The sequence below is a fragment of the Macrobrachium nipponense genome, chromosome 5 (assembly GCF_015104395.2).
Source record: "Macrobrachium nipponense isolate FS-2020 chromosome 5, ASM1510439v2, whole genome shotgun sequence".
In the NCBI taxonomy this organism is placed as follows: Eukaryota; Metazoa; Arthropoda; class Malacostraca; order Decapoda; family Palaemonidae; genus Macrobrachium; species Macrobrachium nipponense.
In genome coordinates this window covers 81232216-81252215 of record NC_061107.1, presented here as the reverse complement: position 1 = coordinate 81252215, position 20000 = coordinate 81232216, and the positions used below count along the sequence as shown (strand labels likewise).

General features: G+C 37.4%; 1 protein-coding gene across 2 annotated transcripts in view; it reads left to right on the top strand.

Moving 5' to 3' along the window:
- The window catches only part of LOC135215459 (serine/arginine repetitive matrix protein 2-like), a 141460-nt gene that overhangs the window by 66329 nt on the left and 55131 nt on the right, over positions 1-20000 (top strand). For both annotated transcript variants that reach the window (XM_064250184.1, XM_064250183.1), the window contains exon 2: positions 17970-18097. The gene's annotated coding sequence lies outside the window, so the exon portion shown is untranslated. The remainder of the gene's footprint in view (positions 1-17969; positions 18098-20000) is intronic.

Genomic DNA, 20000 nt, shown 5'->3' with positions numbered 1-20000 from the left:
GATAAGCGCCTACCTACTGGAAATGCCAGCGTCTTCCGAAGAAGAATTGTGCTGCTTAATATGAAACAACTGCAATGAATAAATAAGAAATGGAGACATTAAAAACTGTGAGAGCGCTTTTTCAACTTTTACCACAGCAGTTATTTCTCAGAAACCGAGAAGTGTCTCGCAACTCATTATTGCAATGCAAACTTCTTTTATAATGATCTCCACCAATTATAATGTCCATGTTTTCCATGATAATGGATTATTTTACTGAGTAAAATTACAAAAGAGTAGGCGATGCTAAAATCATCTGGAATATTGACAGTCTTCTAGTAATTTCCAGACCAAGATAGCTTCCTCTCATTATTCTTAAATATATCTGAAGATTAACGCATTTTTATATCTTACTCTTGTACTCAGTTAAACAGCTGGTTTGACGAATATATGAATGGATACAGATTATTCTTCCTTTCAATTATATGGCGAAGGAATTGCCTCCTTATTATTTTTTTATGATTTCAGATCTTCTTTTGGTACTTGAAAAGCCAGATACAGATATGTAGGTCGACAGATACACAAGAAAACAGATAAAAATCCTTCTTATAACGAGAAAGAGAGATAAACAGGCGTGTGGATAAATAACTTTTACTTTACTGATCATATACTCCAACACACATTTAACCAAAGTCATACGTATTTCATAGTTCCTTAGGGCATTTAATTATCAACTTGATTTCTCCTTCTAGGCCGACGGCAGACATTATCTCAGATGCCCACATTGCGGCAGACAATTACTTAGATGCCCACATACCCTGTTAAAGAATAAACTCTTGCTTGGTCGCTATTTCGCCCTCCACATCCGCCCACATAAGCAATCACTCACCCAGAAACCAACACGCCCGCGGCGGTAATGGCTGGCGAGGTGGAGGTGGAGGTGGAGGTGGAGGGCGGGGAGTCACTCCCAAACCCCATTGCTTTCGCTCTCTCTCTCTCTCTCTCTCTCTCTCTCTCTCTCTCTCTCTCTCCTCAGTGCTATCCACCCCCTTTCTCCACACAAAAGTTGACTTTTGACTTTTCTCGCTACCAGAAAAATATTTCACCAGCAGAAAAATATTTCCGCTTCATCCCCTGGGCTTTTCTTTAACGCCTACACAATGTCTTTACTTCCCTCTTCACCTCCAACCCCTCCAGTCTCGTCTCCTCTCCACCTTCGCCACCGCCTCTCCCCCTCCCCCTCCCACCATTATTTGCTCTCTCTCTCTCTCTCTCTCTCTCTCTCTCTCTCTCCCAGTCCATTCATTTCTTTATAATTTCATGTAGGTCTTTTCTTCCCATCCAAAAGCTTCCTCTTTTACTTTCCTCGTCTCTCTCTCTCTCTCTCTCTCATCCAGTCCATTTCGATTTCTTTTTATAATTTCAATGTAGGTCTTTTCTCCCATCTTCAAAAGCTTCCTTCTTTTACTTCCTAGTCTCTCTCTCTCTCTCTCTCTCTACTCTCTCTCTCTCTCTCCCAGGTTAATATTATCTCTCTACTCTGCTCTGCCTTCTTGCCTTCTCTCCTTCCACCCTTTCATTTCTCTCGTTATTTTCTCTCCTCTCTTCCGTGTAATTCTAGAGAGGAGCCGTCATGTGCGATGAAGGACGCTCGTGAAAAATGAATGAATTGGAGACGCAAGAAATGGCTTAGTTTAGTCACTATCGACTGCACTGCCCAGGGAAACAGTCGGACTGTGTTATTCAGCTTTACATCTTTTAGCTGTTGCTATAGTGTATAGTGTATATGTATATATATATATATATATATATATATATATATATATATATATACATACACACACACACACACACAACACACATATATATATATATATATATATATATATATATATACAGCAAAAAATCCTCTGGTCACTTATTTGTTTGTTTGTTTGTATGGTGTTTTTATGTTGCATGGAACCAGTGCTTATTCAGCAACGGGACCAACGGCTTTACATGACTTCCGAACCACGTCGAGAATGAACTTCTATCACCAGAAATACACATCTCTAACCCCTCAGTGGAATACCCGAGAATCAAACTCGCGGCCACCGAGGTGGCAGGCGAAGCCCATACCGATCACGCCACTGAGGCACTCCTAGTCACTTGTTGTCAAGAATTTAGTTTACTTTGTTATAAATGATTGACTGACTTGCTTTTGTTGAATGAGATGTTCACTGTCACAGCTTCTAGAGAAATTGATGTTGCCACTTAAATTACATAATAGCTTGTCCCTCCTATATTAAAAAAAAAATAAAAAAAGTCAATGTAATTATTTCATAGGGGGACAAAATAGTTATACAGCCCTCTACCTCAATGGCAGCGTCTGTCTAAAAATTTTTAAACCCCTGGCATCTCATTAAAGAAACTGGTTATAATGTGGACATAAATATAGTTTTATATGGCCCCCCCCCCCTTCTGTGTTTGCTGGTCGAACGTAGTTGGCAAAAGAGACTTTTATGTAACGTCGGCAAACTTTAAACTTGACGAGTCGCGTTGTCTGAAATATGATAAACCCAACCCTCCTTTTGTAACTTGAAGCTAAGCTCGTTATGCCACTAATTATGAATTATTATTTGTCCATTCTTTTTATCGCCTGGCATATGCAACCTGATTAGTAGTTACTCTCTACGGCTTTTTTAAGTCTGATGATCTTTGTTACTGGTTATTTAAAATAATGATTTTTTTCAATAATGTTGTCGTTAGCGATACTATATTACCTGATTACTTGCCGCTGTCTGCGCTTACCAACGGTGCAAGTTCTGGCTATAACTTCCAATAACTGCTTATTACTGTTATCATTATTAGCATTATCATCATCATTAGCTTATAATCCAATCCGTAGGGTTGGCTTCAGACGTCCTTCCTCTCTCTCTCTCTCTCTCTCTCTCTCTCTCTCTCTCTCTCTCTCTCTCTCGATAAATCTGACCGACACGTATCGCGTTTTTTGTGGTCTGACATACTGCTATCAATGCTTAAGCGCCGCGTGAAAGATAAAATAATTAATTCGACATAAATTATAACAAAGCTCAGCTACGAATACTGTACAATTATCACATCCCGAATTCACTTCCATTTACAACGGACAGTTCTCAACGGGATCAAATCTGAATGTCGAGAGCAGATATTTCGTTCAGTATAGATCATTACGATTCTCACTTCCAGACGATTCCGACTGTTATTTTTGCATCACAGAATTATACCTTAGGGAAGAGTTCAATGGTTATGCAGACATGCAAATATCATCTCTGTAAAGCGTTTGCATTACTACTGTTATTTGACAATCGACTTGGAAACCAGGAATACCACAATCTTTGGAAGCCTGAATTTCCAGTGAGTGGCTCCTTCTAGGCTTGTTCCATATGAATAGGGCTTTATATTTTGAACAATCATAATAATAATATAATAATAATAATAATAATAATAATAATAATAATAATAATAATAATAATAATAATAATGAAAAGGCCCTTTTACATTTTCGCAGTAACTGATCAAGTCCAGAACTCTAATTCTCATTTATGCGTAACGGAATTCTGTAACTAGGAAGACAGACTGATTGGTTTCGTAATTATTATAAACACCGGGACGATATTTTCCAGTCTGAAGAAAAAAAATAATGCAGGAATCTGGACAAATTTTCAGGACCTTCATTTAGGCTTAATGTACTTTATAAATACCTTCATTTTTAAATCCATGAAATTATACATATATATATATATAATATATATATATAATATATATATTATATATATATTATATTATAATAATATATATCTATATATATACATATATATAATATATATATATATATAGATATATATATATATTAAATGGATCATAGCCATATTATATCTTTCGAAGCAGACAAGCGTTCTCAACAAAGCTGTACACTTTTTTTTTTTTTTTTTTTTTTTTTTTTTTGTACGCAGCATCCTCTCCGAGGACCGTGGAAAGAAGATAGTTACCCTCCCCACCTCGGCACTAGAAGATTCAGCTTGTCAGGTGGTCCCCAAGGCTGGGACAATCGACCACTAAGTGCCGGACAGTCAAAGGATAAGAACAGTTTCCCGTCTTAATGGCCTAATCCCTTACACCCATTGAAAACCTTTGTTATCTCCAGTAATTTGAGGTTATTAAGAAGCCAGCGTCTCTCACTAGATTCCCCAAGCTTCCTTCACTTTCTTGTGCATAGGAAAGGATCCAGGTATTCCTAAACGGGACTGGAATCCATTTAATGTGACGATGAACAGGTAATACGGCAACGGTCCCATCACATCTGACGGAATACGTCTGACCTCCTGAAACATTTATCAATAACTACAAATGATTTGTGGGTGGATTTAAAAAGAACTGTAAGTAACCAGCGACCACTGAATTATGAAGCTTAAATATAAGATCACTGCGATCAGCCAAGTTAAATAGAACAGTGAAATAAATCTAAACAAGAATGAACTGACATGAGTGGCGACGTTGTTATTGGATATAAGCAACCAATCTAAGAGTTACCAAGTACCCCATTTCTCCTCATGGCCATACTGCCAAGAGTTGCAACACCTTATCAATCTATGTCTGTATGAACAAGAAAAAAACTTATCACCGCTTAAAGACATACACACTTGCATCGCGTCCCATGCACAGTTAAGTACAAGCATTAGATTCGTAATGGAGCACTGGGATTCATTCCCATCACTGGACTTTATCTATTTTTCAGAGCACAATCCCGCGTCACGGGGACTCACGATCGATTCATGGTCGCTAAGAGAAGATCTATAATGCATCTGCATTTGTGTGCTCGGCCTATTGATTGATTGATTGGTCTTGACCGCCAAATGGCGTTTGAGACCTTAGAGTATGACGATATCACAAGGAGGCTTAGAGATATAAATTTGCCATAAATCAAAATTATCGTTATAGTGTCTCCACGTGTAACATTTTCTCTTCTCTCTGAGTAGTTTCAAGGTTATACGTTATAAATAAAATTCTTGACGGAACTTATCGAACTATCTGGACGAATTAACTACACCACAAAGGATCGATCTTTTCGTTATGGGAACGAAATTTCAGCGTGACGGCCTTCACACTCCAGTTTCTTGTTTATAATGCATAGTAAAGGTAGATAAAAGAAAACCCTCTGATTTAAATTGCACTTTTATAGTTTAGGGACGACGACGCTTCTGCAAGTGATAATTCAAACTTCCAAAACGGACGCTAAGAAAAGTCCAATGGCAACCATGTCTTGAGTTATTGGCAAGTTATCCATAATACATTCTTATGTTCCAATCAATGAACTTGGATCCGACACGGGGAATTTTAGGAATTCTAGGAATCTCGAGCAAAAGACATTAACAGCAAAATTGCGCGCAGAAAAATGCTCGTAAGAAGATACGATTATCGCATAATACTTTGTTATTCTTAAACATCAAATTTCTTACAATCACGTCATAATACGTTTGTAATCTACATAGATCTATACAGATTTTTGGCATAATGCCAAGCACTTGGGAAACTAAGGCCATTCAGCGCTGAAACGGAAATCGGTGGTAAAAGGTTTGAAAGGTGTAACAGGAGGAAAACCTCAAAGCAGTTGCACTATGAAACAATTGTTAGGAGAGGGGGGACAGTAAGATGGAGGAAAGAGAATATGAACGGACTTACAGTAAAAGGAATAAAAGTAGTTGCAGCAAGGGGCCGAAGGGACGTTGCAAAGAACCTTAGGTAATGCCCACATTGCATCGAATGAGGTGCACTGACGGCACTACCCCCCTACGAGGAATACGTTTGTAAGTAATGAATGTAGTATATCACTAAAAACTGACAAGTGTTTATGTGTACTTATGTGTAGGTTGTGATTATAGCGCGAAAGATGGCTTCACGTATGAAGCAGACAGACAGACGAAGAAAAGGATTGAATATAAAATCTAGGCCAGAGGCGAAGCGCTGGAACCTGTGAGGTCATTCAGCGCCGAAAGAGAAATTGAGAGTAATGAATGATTAAAAGGTGAAACGCGAGGTAAACTTCGCGTTTGTTCTATGAAACAATTGTCAGGAGAGAGAGGAAAGTAAAACGAAAGAAAAGTAAAATGTACGAAGGTACAGTACAAAAATGGAAGGGGTTGCAGCGAGGGGTCGAAGGGACGCCGCAAAGAACCTTAAGTAATGCCTATAGTCCACTAAGCCCCTATGGAGAGATGAAGAAAATGTCAGTAAATACTGAACAACAATCATCATTTGCATAAATATCTCCTGTCTCCAGAATCGATCTGAAATTTAAAGAATTTTGTATTTTACAATGTTCCATAAAACCTCTTGTACTGTACAAAGTCGCATAAAGCCTCTTGTACTGTACAATTTTGCATAAAACTGCACAATGTTGCATAACACCTGTACAGTACAATGTTGCATAAACACTTTTGTACTGTACAATGTTGCATAACACCTCTTGTACTCCACAATATTGCATAAAACCTTTTGTACTGTACAATGTTGCATAAAACCTTTTGTACTGTACAATGTTGCATAAAACATTTTGTATTGTACAATGTTGCATAAAACCTATTGTACTTTACAATGTTGCATAAAAACAAAGACAAATATTTCATAAACATGCTTCATCCTACTACTAAATCCATATATCTGGGTTTATAAAAATAATCAAAATCATTCATTCTTGATTATATATATATATATATATATATATATATATATATATATATATTATATATATATAATATATATATATAATTATAATCTGTCTCAATATTGGGACAATGGCAAGAACGCAGACAGACTTGTCATAACTGGACCAAAAAGTCTTCAAGTCTGCGAGAATCAGCAGTTCTCTAACTTCTTTTTCTACAGACTGCTTTCCTATCTTTTCCTTAAGTGCTCGAATTTTCTTACTGCTTCTGTTTTCCTTGTTACTATAAACCTCCACCTTACAAGAGGGAGATCTATCTCTTCCACTGGCGTTAAAAGGACCTTTTCTCCACCACTTCAAAGCTTTGGAACTACTACCAAGGAATAGTACATGAACATCATCGAACTAAGTCGAGAAACAGGACAAAATCCGAAACCCTTTGAGAATGAGAGGAGGACGATTTTAGGACGTCAAATGATCACCATATGAACGAGAACGAGGAAAGAAAGCGGGAAGAATTCAAGGAGGTTACTGACATAAAGAGAGAAAAGGTTTGGGGAGAAAACAGCTCCCTTGGGGACACCAGGTGGAATTAAAGCAGCCACCCTTGTCCTTAAAAGGCTGTATAATATACGTGTGATTCCAATGCGAATGATAAACGTTTGTGTGTGTGTGTAGAGAGAGAGAGAGAGAGAGAGAGAGAGAGAGAGAGAGACTGGGACAAAGGTCATTTGCAGTCCCCTTGAGAAACAGATAAGAATGATGTTAGACTTATTGGCTTTTTTCGGGTTCTGAATTATAAGCTGTTAAAATTTTCCTGAGGTATTGTCACTAATCGGTGGCCTTCCAGACCATATTTCCACACACAAAAGCTGTTGATTGTAACTAATATTATATTAGAGTAATTTTTTACTCTGTGTGTGTGTGTGAATGTGCAATATACACACACACTTCTCATACAACTTGTGGCTCTTGGCCAACGTGAGAAGACTAATACAAATAGCTATATGTAAAACCCTAATGCCTAATTTGAGATTCAAGGTCAAACACAGGCAGGTAACTCATCTAAGCCAGGCCATCCAGTGAGTCAGGAGCGGAGAATTAATCTCGACAGGTGACACTCAAACAAGGAGCCGCATCCCTAATTAACTGCCTTTTGGCAGGTAAAGAGGATCACCTGGGAATTACATTTGCATCTTATTCCTCCATCAATAGTTGAACGAGGGAGCATTATCTCCTCTACATTTCGTTTGCGCACGAAGGCTTATTTGGTGCATGTGCAACTTGAAATGAGTATGTTAAGGAGGACTTTAATTTGTACACATGATCACGAGGATGTTCGGGCGACACTCGTACAGGCGTTCAAATCATGCACGCGTATTCTAACATCATGACTCATTTAAATTTCCATTTAGATTTTCATAAGGTTTTTCACATTCTCTCTTGTCAAAACGGATGGAGATAAATGCGTTTAATAAGAATTTCAGTCACAACAAGACCTCTTTCTTTAGAAAAATACTGATGATAATTCATCATCTTAAAACACTCAATATGAAACCGTCTTGAGGTTCTTCATTTTCACTCTGAAATTAGCACAGTGGTTAATCAACATTTCTTCATGTATTCGTCAATGTTATTTACCTGTAGGAATATTGACACTCATATGCGTGATAATTAATTGCAAAATACAAGGAGGGGAAGAGAGAATTGCTACACGCCTGAATGCCACGAATGAATTGATAAGAAAATAACCACGAAATGATGTTTACTCTGTTACCGAGAGATGACGCAGATTGGACTGAAAAGGACCTTGGCTTAAATGTGAATGTCAGGGTTGAGTCGCCCAGAATAGCAGTCGCGGCCGCCACTGAATTAGTCCGGACTGCTGTTTTGAAGGAGAAGAAGACTAAAACTAAAAACTTGGGGACTAATATTTACGATAGACCGCGGTTGTAAATGACATTCGTGAGTTTACATGTACTACTTCTATCGTGAAAGACACACCAGTTATGAAATACTCATATAGATTCATTCTTGGAAGCGCACTGAAACGTAGTACATTCTGGAGAGAACAGGAGCCGATAATTTAACAATGAATGAATTTTCCAGCGAGGTGAAACGTGGAATCAGGTAAAGTTGAAGGAGTTTGGAAAGTTAAGTGAGTAGCGATTACAGAGCACTGCAATAGGCACCCTGTGATGTAGATCACAGCGCCCCTCCCCGCTTTCTACAGCCCCTTCCTCAACGGGACCTTAGTTTTCAGGGTATTTCTCTACAGTGTCTTTCCTCAGATGGATACCTGTTGATGTTCCAAGCGTAACTCGTGGCCTTAAGACAATTTAAAACAAATTATTATTATTATTATTATTATTTTGAGATGGGAGGATTCTTTATAACGAGGTTCATTCTTCACACCACAGGAGATGTGTTGACATTACGTGGAGGAAATAAAGCAATGAAGCACGAACAGCATCTGATATTTGGAGAATCTTCAAGAATTATTTTCGTATAAATGAACTGACTTGTTTAATGTTTAAAAGTCGTGGGTTTATCGCAACGCAAAAAATGGCATCATTAATATCTTACAAATGAAATGAGGTTTTTTAATCATAAAGATAAAAGCAGGGTAAATGCATCAAAGGGATTAGCTCTCTGATTACTATAGGTCCGTCATTATGAATGGGATGTGATATTCATCACACTTCATCTGGTAATAAAATGTATTTTCTACTGCGTTAAGGGGTCTGTCTATAAAGTGGCAAGGTATATTTTGCAAGACATTTGGATTAAGAAGTTACATAAAGCGGACTGATAAAATACTCCCGTACCTATGAGAAGAAATCAACGGTAGCTTAAAATGCAACGAACCTCGAGATTATGAACTATAGCTTATAAAATGTTATAAATAAAAAAGAGTGTTGATTATGTTAGTGGACTCCATTCAGCAATTATCAGTCACATTTCAGAAGCTACTCTTTGCACGGTTTGTTCGTATCGTTCATTGTTAAAAGAGGTTGACACAATGATCTGGAATTTTCCACTTTTCTGGAATTGTGATTTGGCGTCGACAATCAAAGACACGTTCGCCTAACTTAGGCAGGACTCAAGTGACTTCAAGTCGACTTACGTTTATTGCTAATTACGATTCTTCCGGCTTCAAGTAGTACATTGGTTACATCAGAAATAGGGTTAGGAAACTAGAAACGTTTCAAGCGTTAGTGTCCGTTAAGCTACAATAATTGTTTGTTTGTATGGTGTTTTTACGTTGCACGGAACCAGTGGTTATTCAGCAATGGGACCAACGGCTTTACGTGACTTCCGAACTACGTCGAGAGTGAATTTCTGTCACCAGAAATACACATCTCTCACACCTCAATGGGATGCCCGAGAATCGAACTCGCGGCCACTGAGGTGGTACGCCAACACCATACCGACCACGCCACTGAGACTTTTATTTTTCTATTAGAAAGTTTGCAAAGCTGAATCTACAGATTGATGAACATGAATAGCAACACAAGAAAGAACAGACAATGTAAGGCACCTTATAGAGCCCGTGGAGCAAATCTTCAACTCACGAAAATCAGTGTCTGCGACGCTGATAGGAAGGTGTTACGATTCTATGCTCGAAGGAGTGAAAGACGTTAAGTACCATCACTGATACCTCTTCGCCTCTCAACAGAATGTTGGTGCTCGTGAATGAAAAAATCGCGATAATTAAAGGGGATTAGGCACAACAGGCGACAGTGAAATCGAGCTTTCTGTAGAGCGCATAATGCTGTATGAAACTCTCAGCCACAGCCCATGAAACGCTCAGCCCCGGCCAATGAAACATTTAACCACGACCCGGTGGTGGCCCTGTTGTTGGCACGTATAGTGGTGCTAGAAGCACGATCATGGCTAGGTTTAACCTTAAATAAAAATATAAAATAAAAACTAGTAAGGCTAGAAGGCTGAAATTTCATATGTTTGATGATTGGAGGGGGGATGATCAACATCACAATTTGCAGCCACCTAGCCTCAGTAGTTTTTAAGATATGAGGACGGACAGAAACACTGCTGACTGACAGACAAAGTCATCTCATTAGTTTTCTTTAACAGAATACTAAAAACTGGCTTCGATCACTTTTCCCACAACAAAGCTCAAGGGGTGCTGGTCACATCCCGCCAAAAGAACAAGCTTACTATAGTGGACGTAATGTCTGTCCGTCCGTCTGTCATTCAATCATGGCCAAATGGCTGGTCAGATGGGCATGAAACTTAGAGGGTTATAGTGGGGACCCCTAAAACGGTTTATAATGGGTTTTCATCCTACCTCCCCCACCCTCCGAAGGGGGTGGGGGTGAGAAGGGATTCCCTGAAACTGAGCTGGTTCTGCCCGTAGACTTAGTTTGCGAATTTTCATACATAATTTCTATATACCTGTTTGCTAGTATTGGTAATCATGGTATAAACAAATCGAAGGACAGATGCAAATACTATCGCTTCTGAAGATCTAAGACTAAACAATACCGAACTTAACTGCAACATCCGATGATATATATCATTTCAAGCGATGTCAAAAATAAAGTTTGGAGTCGGTGATACAAGATATGGTCAAATATTATGAATCGTGATGAAGTATGTTACACGTGATACACCCCCATGTAAAAGTTAAAATATTAACTAAAAATACTTTTGCAAATAACTTTCGTGGTACTCACATCCAGCTATAACTTCCCCCCTGTGTAGTTCTGTGGCAGGAGATGGAGGTACGCTCGTCGAATCGAGCCCTGGAATGAAGAATTCTTCTTTAGACCGACTTTCAGGACCTCGAGTTTTAAACAGAAACAAAATTAAGTCGCACTTGAAAACGTGACAACAAACGTTAAGATATTTGCCATTGGACTTTTATTAAGATGTATCAAGACCTACGGAGCTATCGCACTCTCTTCTTGCCAGAAGTGTCAACAGTTCTTGTCTTGTAATACAACTTAATATACTCTATAATAAGCTACTGCATATAATTAAAGCAGCTTGGTTCACCTCTATCCATAGCACTGTTCCTACTCATCGCCCCTAAAATGCATCCCCTAAAGAAAAGACAAAGAGATGGAGTAAGCATGCCGATTTTGTGGAATTAACGCATCATTCAAGGCAAAAGATTTCTTTTTCCACTCATGGTGTATTTTAAAACTTAAAAGTAGCCATAAAAAGAGGTTATGCAAAGAAAATGACCTTTATCATGATAATCCGGTAAAAAGAAGTTCTATCTCTTAATACACTGATTTATACACCGTTGAAAAAGAAGAAAAAAGGGTTCTGAGTGATGAATGCAAAATGCAACTCTGTTCGTATCCATCAAGCAAAGTCTCAGACACGAGACTGAAGCAACGAAACTAATGTACTCTGGTATATTTGCCCACAATTACTGGGACTAAATACTCCCCCAAGTGTATCACAGGTATGGGCAAATTGCAAGAGAAACCAATATATATGTCAAGTAACACAATTTGACTGACATCCAGTATTCGTTATGAAAGCAAGAGGAGATTCGTGTTCCACGATAGGCATGTTTCCTGCCTCAGTTTGACATTGATAACAAAGTGACACTATAAACTGACAGTTAATTAAGTGAACAGCATTTTGGCAGGATGATTTTTTTTCTGTTTCAGGTTTGTTTGTTTTTCTTGGGCATTACGTAACTAACTGCCCAGATACAATTCTGTTTGCATTTCAATAATTTGCTTAAATTTTCATTTATTTATTTATTTGTTCATTTATTTTTTTTTATTTTTTGAATAAGTAATCCATTCTTTCTGCATTTCACTGAACTTCTGCTACTTCTTTCTAATATACATCATTATTGTATGGAAGTTATAATTTTCAAGTCAAAATAGCCCGGTGAGCTTGTTCCTCATGAATAAGGTTCAACTTCTGAATAATAATAATAATAATAATAATAATAATAATAATAATAATAATAATAATAATAATAATAATAATAATAATAATAATAATAATAATAATAATAATAATAAAGCAAACAGACTCACCCTCTTGCTTCAGTCCATCACCTACCTCCTCCTAAGAGGATGTCTGAAGTTCCAGACGAAAGGTCGCGGCTCTACGAAAGGATTAGAATTGCACGGTAGCCTTGATAAACTCTACGGGATATACCATGAAAATTTGACTACCACCTCAGGTATTTTAATCAAATCAGAATCGACATTGATAATTAACCTATTTGAGACATGCCAACCTTCGGTGCGTTGCTCACCAGTTTAGGCAGCAATGAGAAAACAATAACTAGGAAAATACAGCGAAACCTTTATAAAATTAATTCATATGAGGCAGCAATTACTTTTAATAATAATAATAATAATAATAATAATAATAATAAAATAAATAATAATAATAATAATAATAATAATAATAATGGAAAAGTAAAGCCACAATATTATGTCTGTTTGATTTTGTTACCTAAATAACAAAATCAAACAGATTATTGTGGATTTGCTTTTCCAATTTTATTGACTCCGGTGATTATGAGTATTCTTTAAATAATAATAATAATAATAATAATAATAATAATAAAATAATAATAATAATAATAATAATATAATGGTAATAATAATAATAAAATAATAATAATAATAAGAAGAAGAAGAAGAAGAAGAAGAAGAAGAGAAAAACACGTCTCTAAAACTTCTGTCATACTTATTACGTCTCATTTCATGTAAAGGGTTGGTAGAACTGAAAAAAAAGAGCACTTCGGAGATGAGAAACTCAGAGAGAGAAAACTGATGCAACGATAAACTGTCATTCAGATTAATGTACTTAGAAGCTCTCTCTGCAATTAGATTCATACCCGACTCAGCAATAAATGTATATGGCAGTGAATTTTTTTCTGTCAATCGAGCCTTCCCTTACTGCTTCATCATAACACACATATGTATATATAAATATATATGTATATGTATAAATACTATATAAATATAAAGGTATATATATATATATATATACTATATAGAATATATATAAATATAGATATATGTATATGGATATACGTATATATATATATATATGTATATATATATTATATATATCTATATACATATATATAATGTATATATATATATATATATACATATATATATATATCTACTATATATATATACATATGAAATTGATGCATACAAATATACGTACACACACCCACGCATGCGCACATACATATATACATACATACACACATATATAATATATATACGTACATATGTACGTGTGTGTTTTCCTGACATCGATCGCCAATGCTTTCATCAAACTACGATGTAAGCTTTACAAATACTATATATTAGGGTGAAAGTTACTTGGCAGCACAAGGACGCTATAATTCATTCTTGCAAAACATTCTCTCCTAACGCAAAAACCACAGAGAGAGAGAGAGAGAGAGAGAGAGAGAGAGAGAGAGAGAGAGAGAGAGAGAGATTCAGGTATTTCTCGTGTAAACTTTTACATTGAGAGAATGTCGGAAGAGCAAGAAAGTGAATTATGTATTCCTATTTTACCATTTCCTTCTTTTCATTCCATCAAGTACTCCTACCTTTCTTCCTCCCTTTTCGTAAAAAGGAATAGAAAACTAAAAGAAGGAAAAGGTAATCCAACAACAAGAGTTGATAGAAAGAATGAGAAACCAGGCATTATTTTTCTTATAGAGTGACACTATTGATGGTGAAATAGGTAGGTAGGGGGGGGAGGGTGTGAGAGGAGGATAGAGGGGGAGACTGGATGAGTGGGAGTCATACGATTGGTGGGGGTGGGAGAACTCTTTGTCTGAGAGAGAGAGAGAGAGAGAGAGAGAGAGAGAGAGAGAGAGAGAGTCCTACGTAGTTGTTAATTTCTGTGGTTTTATATAGATTTTATATAAAAGTATACACAGAGATTTATATAAATATATATATATTATATATATATATATATATGTATGTATGTATATATATATATATATATCTATATATATATATATATATATATATATATATATCGCTTTTGATGTTATAGATTCATTTGGAAGAGAACGTGTTCACGTATCACGTATTCCATTAAGACATTTCACCTAACAATGCAATGTTGTTGGCGAATCCATCAATAACGCTCTCTCTTGCCACTGAGATCATTTCAAAAGATCTTCATGTGTATGTCTGTACGTACGTACGGTATGTCCCAGTTCCCGTCTTCTTACTTCAGATAATTATTGTCTCTGCTGCTATTGCGTCATCAAGGTTTTGAGGCAACTTTCGCGTGCATCCTGTCCTACTTTCGTGTCTTCGGCCAATGGTAACCCGAGTTCGCTTAGACGCAGATGATATAATGACTGATGTTTACTCTGCTGACATTTCTGAGATCCTTCGGTTTGACGTTATTCTCTCTCTCTCTCTCTCTCTCTTCTCTCTCTCTCTCTCTCTCTCTCTCCACGTTCGCAAAGAAAATGGCTCGGGTTCAGCCGTCTGCCATCAGTTTTTTTTTAACTTTTTCCTTTTTATTTTTAGTGGAGAAAAGGCAGAGGCTGTTGGAAATGTCTGTAACAAATTAGGCAATTACACGATATAATGAATATATAACAATTTAAGGAAATGTACAGTAACTGATCAGTGGTCTTCCCTTCACCAATAATATCTTGAAAGAGTTCAGGGAACACAGAGAAAGGCAACGAGTTCTAATTTCTGGAATGGTCCAACTGACTGTTCAAACCGGTTGACTGGCGTGTTGGTGATGTCCGTGAATGTGAAGGCTTGAAAATTCAAAAGTAGATCAAACAGGACTGAGTGAGCCATTACGATAACGAACATGAAATTCAACTCGTTAAAATCTCCCAAGTACCCAACCTTCCATTAAAAAATGATATTCCGTTCTCGAGTGATTGTTTCTTGTATTGCACAAGCACAAGCAAAAGATAAAGAACACTGAAGATGAATCTAAGAAGTCCTTAGCCTACGGGGACACAAGCAACTCCAATGTTGTCATGACTTCATATTTTATTTACAAAGTTTTATCGACTGCTGGACACACTTTTACTATATTTGGGGAAACTTGTCGCTCAGTGGAGCAACACAAAACTCCTGACCAGAGTTTTTCTTTGAGTAATATTTAACAACGTAAGATTTAGGTCAAAGGAAAGGATGAGATAGCATAAAATCATTTAGAAATATAAAGCAAGGAAGAGAAAGTATATAATTATTTAGGAATATAACGTTAATTTACAGTGACTCTAGGGTAACCATTATTGTTAGTATGGTGTTTTTACGTTGCATGGAACCAGTGGTTATTCACCAACGGGGCCAACGGCATTACGTGACTTCCGAACCACTTCGAGAGTGAACTTTTATCACCAGAAATACAAAACTCACACACCTCACTGGAATGTCCGAGAATCGAACTCGCGGCCACCGAGGTGGTACGTTAACACCATACCGACCACGCCACTGAGGCACTAGTAGGGTAACCATTAAACTAGAAGGCTGCTCATTGAATGGTATGTTAAAAAGTTACATTTATAATTACTGATCATTTACCACAGTTAACGAGAGCCATATCTAAGCTAATATTAAAAATTATGATACTGATATCGTGTTAGCAGGAAGGTCGTAATATCAAAACTTTGTCAATGATAATTTACGTCCATGTTAATGTATTCATGATTACTGGCCAATTGGAAAAAAAATATGAAGATGAACCTTCTGTGTTTCTTAGCCAAAATAATCCCAAAAAATCACCTTTTTTTTTTTTTTTTTTTTTTTTTTTTTTGCTAGGAGTACCATCTTTCTTGAGCAAATAATTCATTAAATTATTGGGGAAAATGCGATACGTGAATAATCAGGAATTACTCTTCAATCGAATGAGAACATTAGAATTTTCTTCACCTCTGAGTGAATAATATGTTTACGGTTGAAAAGGAATTTATATAAGAACCCTCGATAAATAAATGAAAAAAAATTATAGATCAATATATACAGACCCCCAAGAATGCCGATGGTAAAAATTTCAAATATCAATTCACTGCAACACACCTGTTAATCCTAGTTAATACTTAATTCGCAAACATGATATGCGAATTCTTTCACTCCATCTTATACAACGACGCATGACTTTGTCACTCTGAAATAGACGTAAAGTGACTCCTTTTCACCGTAGGTTAAGAAATAATTACAAATTTTAAGACCAAAAACGTCTTTGTCCTCGTCCGACATTGCTAATCTATTTCATTCCTTTTTTTTATTCAACCAAAAATGCAAACGTATTAGTGATTGTCCTTGTCCTAAAGTCATTGACACTAGGAATGATAAGTTGTTCATTTAGAGCATCACTGGTCTCCTTGGGCAGATTAGGTTGACATCAATGATGAGACTTGATAGTCTGGTTTAGTGACGTCACTCACCTCCGTGGGCAGCCCTGATAAATTGCTCTTTTAGCGAAAGAGGTGACCCCAGTGCTGTCAAGAAATTCATCACTGACACCGACATGATATTTTTACGTGGCTAGGAACCAATTAGTTACCTAGCAACGGGACCTACAGTTTATTGTGGAATCCGAACCTTATTATATCGAAAAATTAATTTCTATCACCAGAAATAAATTCCTCTGATTCCACGTTGGCAGAGCCGAGAATCGATCTTCGGACCACCAGATTGGTAGGCGAGCGAGAAAACCAGCCGTCCAACGAGGAACTACCGACATGTGGAACCTGATTGGCTCTTTTCTCCTTTGACGCTGCAGATCGCAATGGCGAGACTGTGTTTGATATCGTTCTGTGATGTTATTATTCCAAGCACATCCCTCAGATCTCTATTGTGCCGCAGACTCGACAGAGGTACCGGACTCTGCAAGATGTCAGCAATCACTTAAACAAAACTGATTTCTTTCATAAATTCGCTTCACTGATGTGACCTGATTAGTAACCATTTCGGATTTGAGTTGTAAAGACAAGTCTGTATACATTGCGTTCTATAGATCTCCGCTGTGGATGCGTTGGAAATGGTAACAACTCATAGAATAAATTGCTGCAGGAAATGCTGTGTTCTCTGACCTTGACCTCGAACATTCTAACTGGTTCATTTTAAAATCTTCGTCTTCCTAGAGTATTAGTTTATCTATTTCTCTCTATAGAATACATAATAATCTCTCTCTCTCTCTCTCTCTCTCTCTCTCTCTCTCTCTCTCTCTCTCTCTCAAAAAAAAGTTTCATAAAATTCGCTTGAAACTTCTCTTTCTCTCTCCCTTTTAAAAAGACCTGTTTCATAAAATTCACTCGAGACTTGTCTCTCTCTTGCAGGTGTAATGTCGTGAGGAAGCGGTGCCCAGCAATGGCTAACTGTGCCCGTGGCTACCCGGCACCTTCCTGCCCAACCAGCAGCACATTTGCGCCGACGTCACATCCCCTACACGCACACCACGCTAATGGTTAGTTCAGTCTCTCTCTCTCTCTCTCTCTCTCTCTCCTCTCTCTCTCTCTCACACACACACACACACACATTTTGTCTGTATACAGTACAGTGTAGTTTTCCGTTTGTAAATGTAAGTCCAATACGCAATATTTTTTATATGATTTTTAAATGGAAGTGCTAAAATATTCGTTGGATGATTTATTGCCTGATTTTGCAGGAGATTATAAACAGGTCACCAACAGTACGGCGAAATTAAATACGAACTGGATACAGTAGCGGCACAGGATAACTGTATCTACGTACGTTTACTTCTACGGATTATCTTGTAGGAAGTTGGAAAATGTTAAGTTATTTTTTTGGCGTTGGCTATTATATAGTCTACCGCTGGCTATCAAGCGCTAACGTCGAATATTGAGTTGCGTTCGCTAGATGAATTGCCGCATTAAAAATTGTCCGTAGCCAGCTCCTAAAGCTCTGACTTATAGTAACTTAGTCCGGAAGTGTAATCGTACGATAGCTGTCATAGTGATGTTCCCAAGAAAAGTTAGTACAAACACTTTATTACTGTCTCCTTTCGGTATGGTTTCCATCTATACATAGCCAAAGGCATTTCGTCTAAGAGTAACGAAGAGATATATTCCTGAATATTTTACTCTTGCAAAGATAATCTACTTTTCGGAAACTCTCCCTTGTTCCTCCCCCTCTCCCAGATGTCTTTACAGTAATTGACTCATTTCTTAGTTTTACCAGACCACTGAGCTGTTTAACAACTCTACTAAGGTTGCCCCGAATGATTAGATATTTTTTACGTGGCTACGAACCAATTGGTTACTTAGCAACGGGACCTACAGCTTATTGTCGGATCCGAACCACATCGAGATATGAATTTCCATCACCAGAAATAAATTCCTCTGATTTCTCGTTGGCAGAGCAGGGAATTAACCTACCCCAACTTAGCGTTATAGAATGACCTTGTAATACGATGGAATGAAATGGAATGCAGAATTTAGTCCAAAGGCCAAGCGCTGGGACCTATGAGGTCATTCAGCTCCGGAAGGGAAGCTGAGACTATAAAGGTTTAAAAGGCGTAACCGGAGGGAAACCTCGCAGTTGCACCATGACACTGTTGTTTGGAGAAGGTGGAAAGGTGGACGGAAGATAATATAAACGGAGATACAAGTAAAGTAGAATGAATGCAAGGTGTTGTAGCAAGGGACCGAAGGGACGTTTCAATGAACCTTAAGTAATGCCTCCTGTAGACCGCGTAAGGTATACTAACGGCACTATCCCCAGACTGGGCCTGTAATACGATGACGCAAATCTACCAAAATATAGAACCCACTGACTTGGGAACCGAGCGTCAATATTATTATAATATAGCTGGAAGTACTGGTATAAGAGGAAGATTTTGTTACAAAATATATTCTTTTTATAACGCATGATATTTAGGGTTACGAAATGATTCTGTGATTCTGTCATAAGAAATGATTCTGTGATTTTGTCATTGCTATAAAGTTGGCAAAAGATGGCAACGACACATCGCGGATGCCGAACATTACGATACAGTAAGCTGAAATCGTACTGCTAACTATTACTAAATTTGTATGTGAAGCAATGTCATAAATATTAAAAAATCAGAGAAACTGGCAACACTGGCGACGAGGAAACCAGCGAAGGACGACTTTGATTAACAAAATCACAGGCTGACAGAAACAATGGAAATGCTCATGACAAAGGGGTTTTCCCTCAACGATGCTCCTCGAGGGAATCTTGCTGGAATGTCAGGTGGTGAACTTTGAAGAAATTAAGGAATAGTTGATCGACATCAAAAGTCTGAATTTTATTTTGACAAATAGAAAAATGCTCTTCACATTGTTAACATAATTAAAGAAAAATGACTGAAATACAATGATGAATTC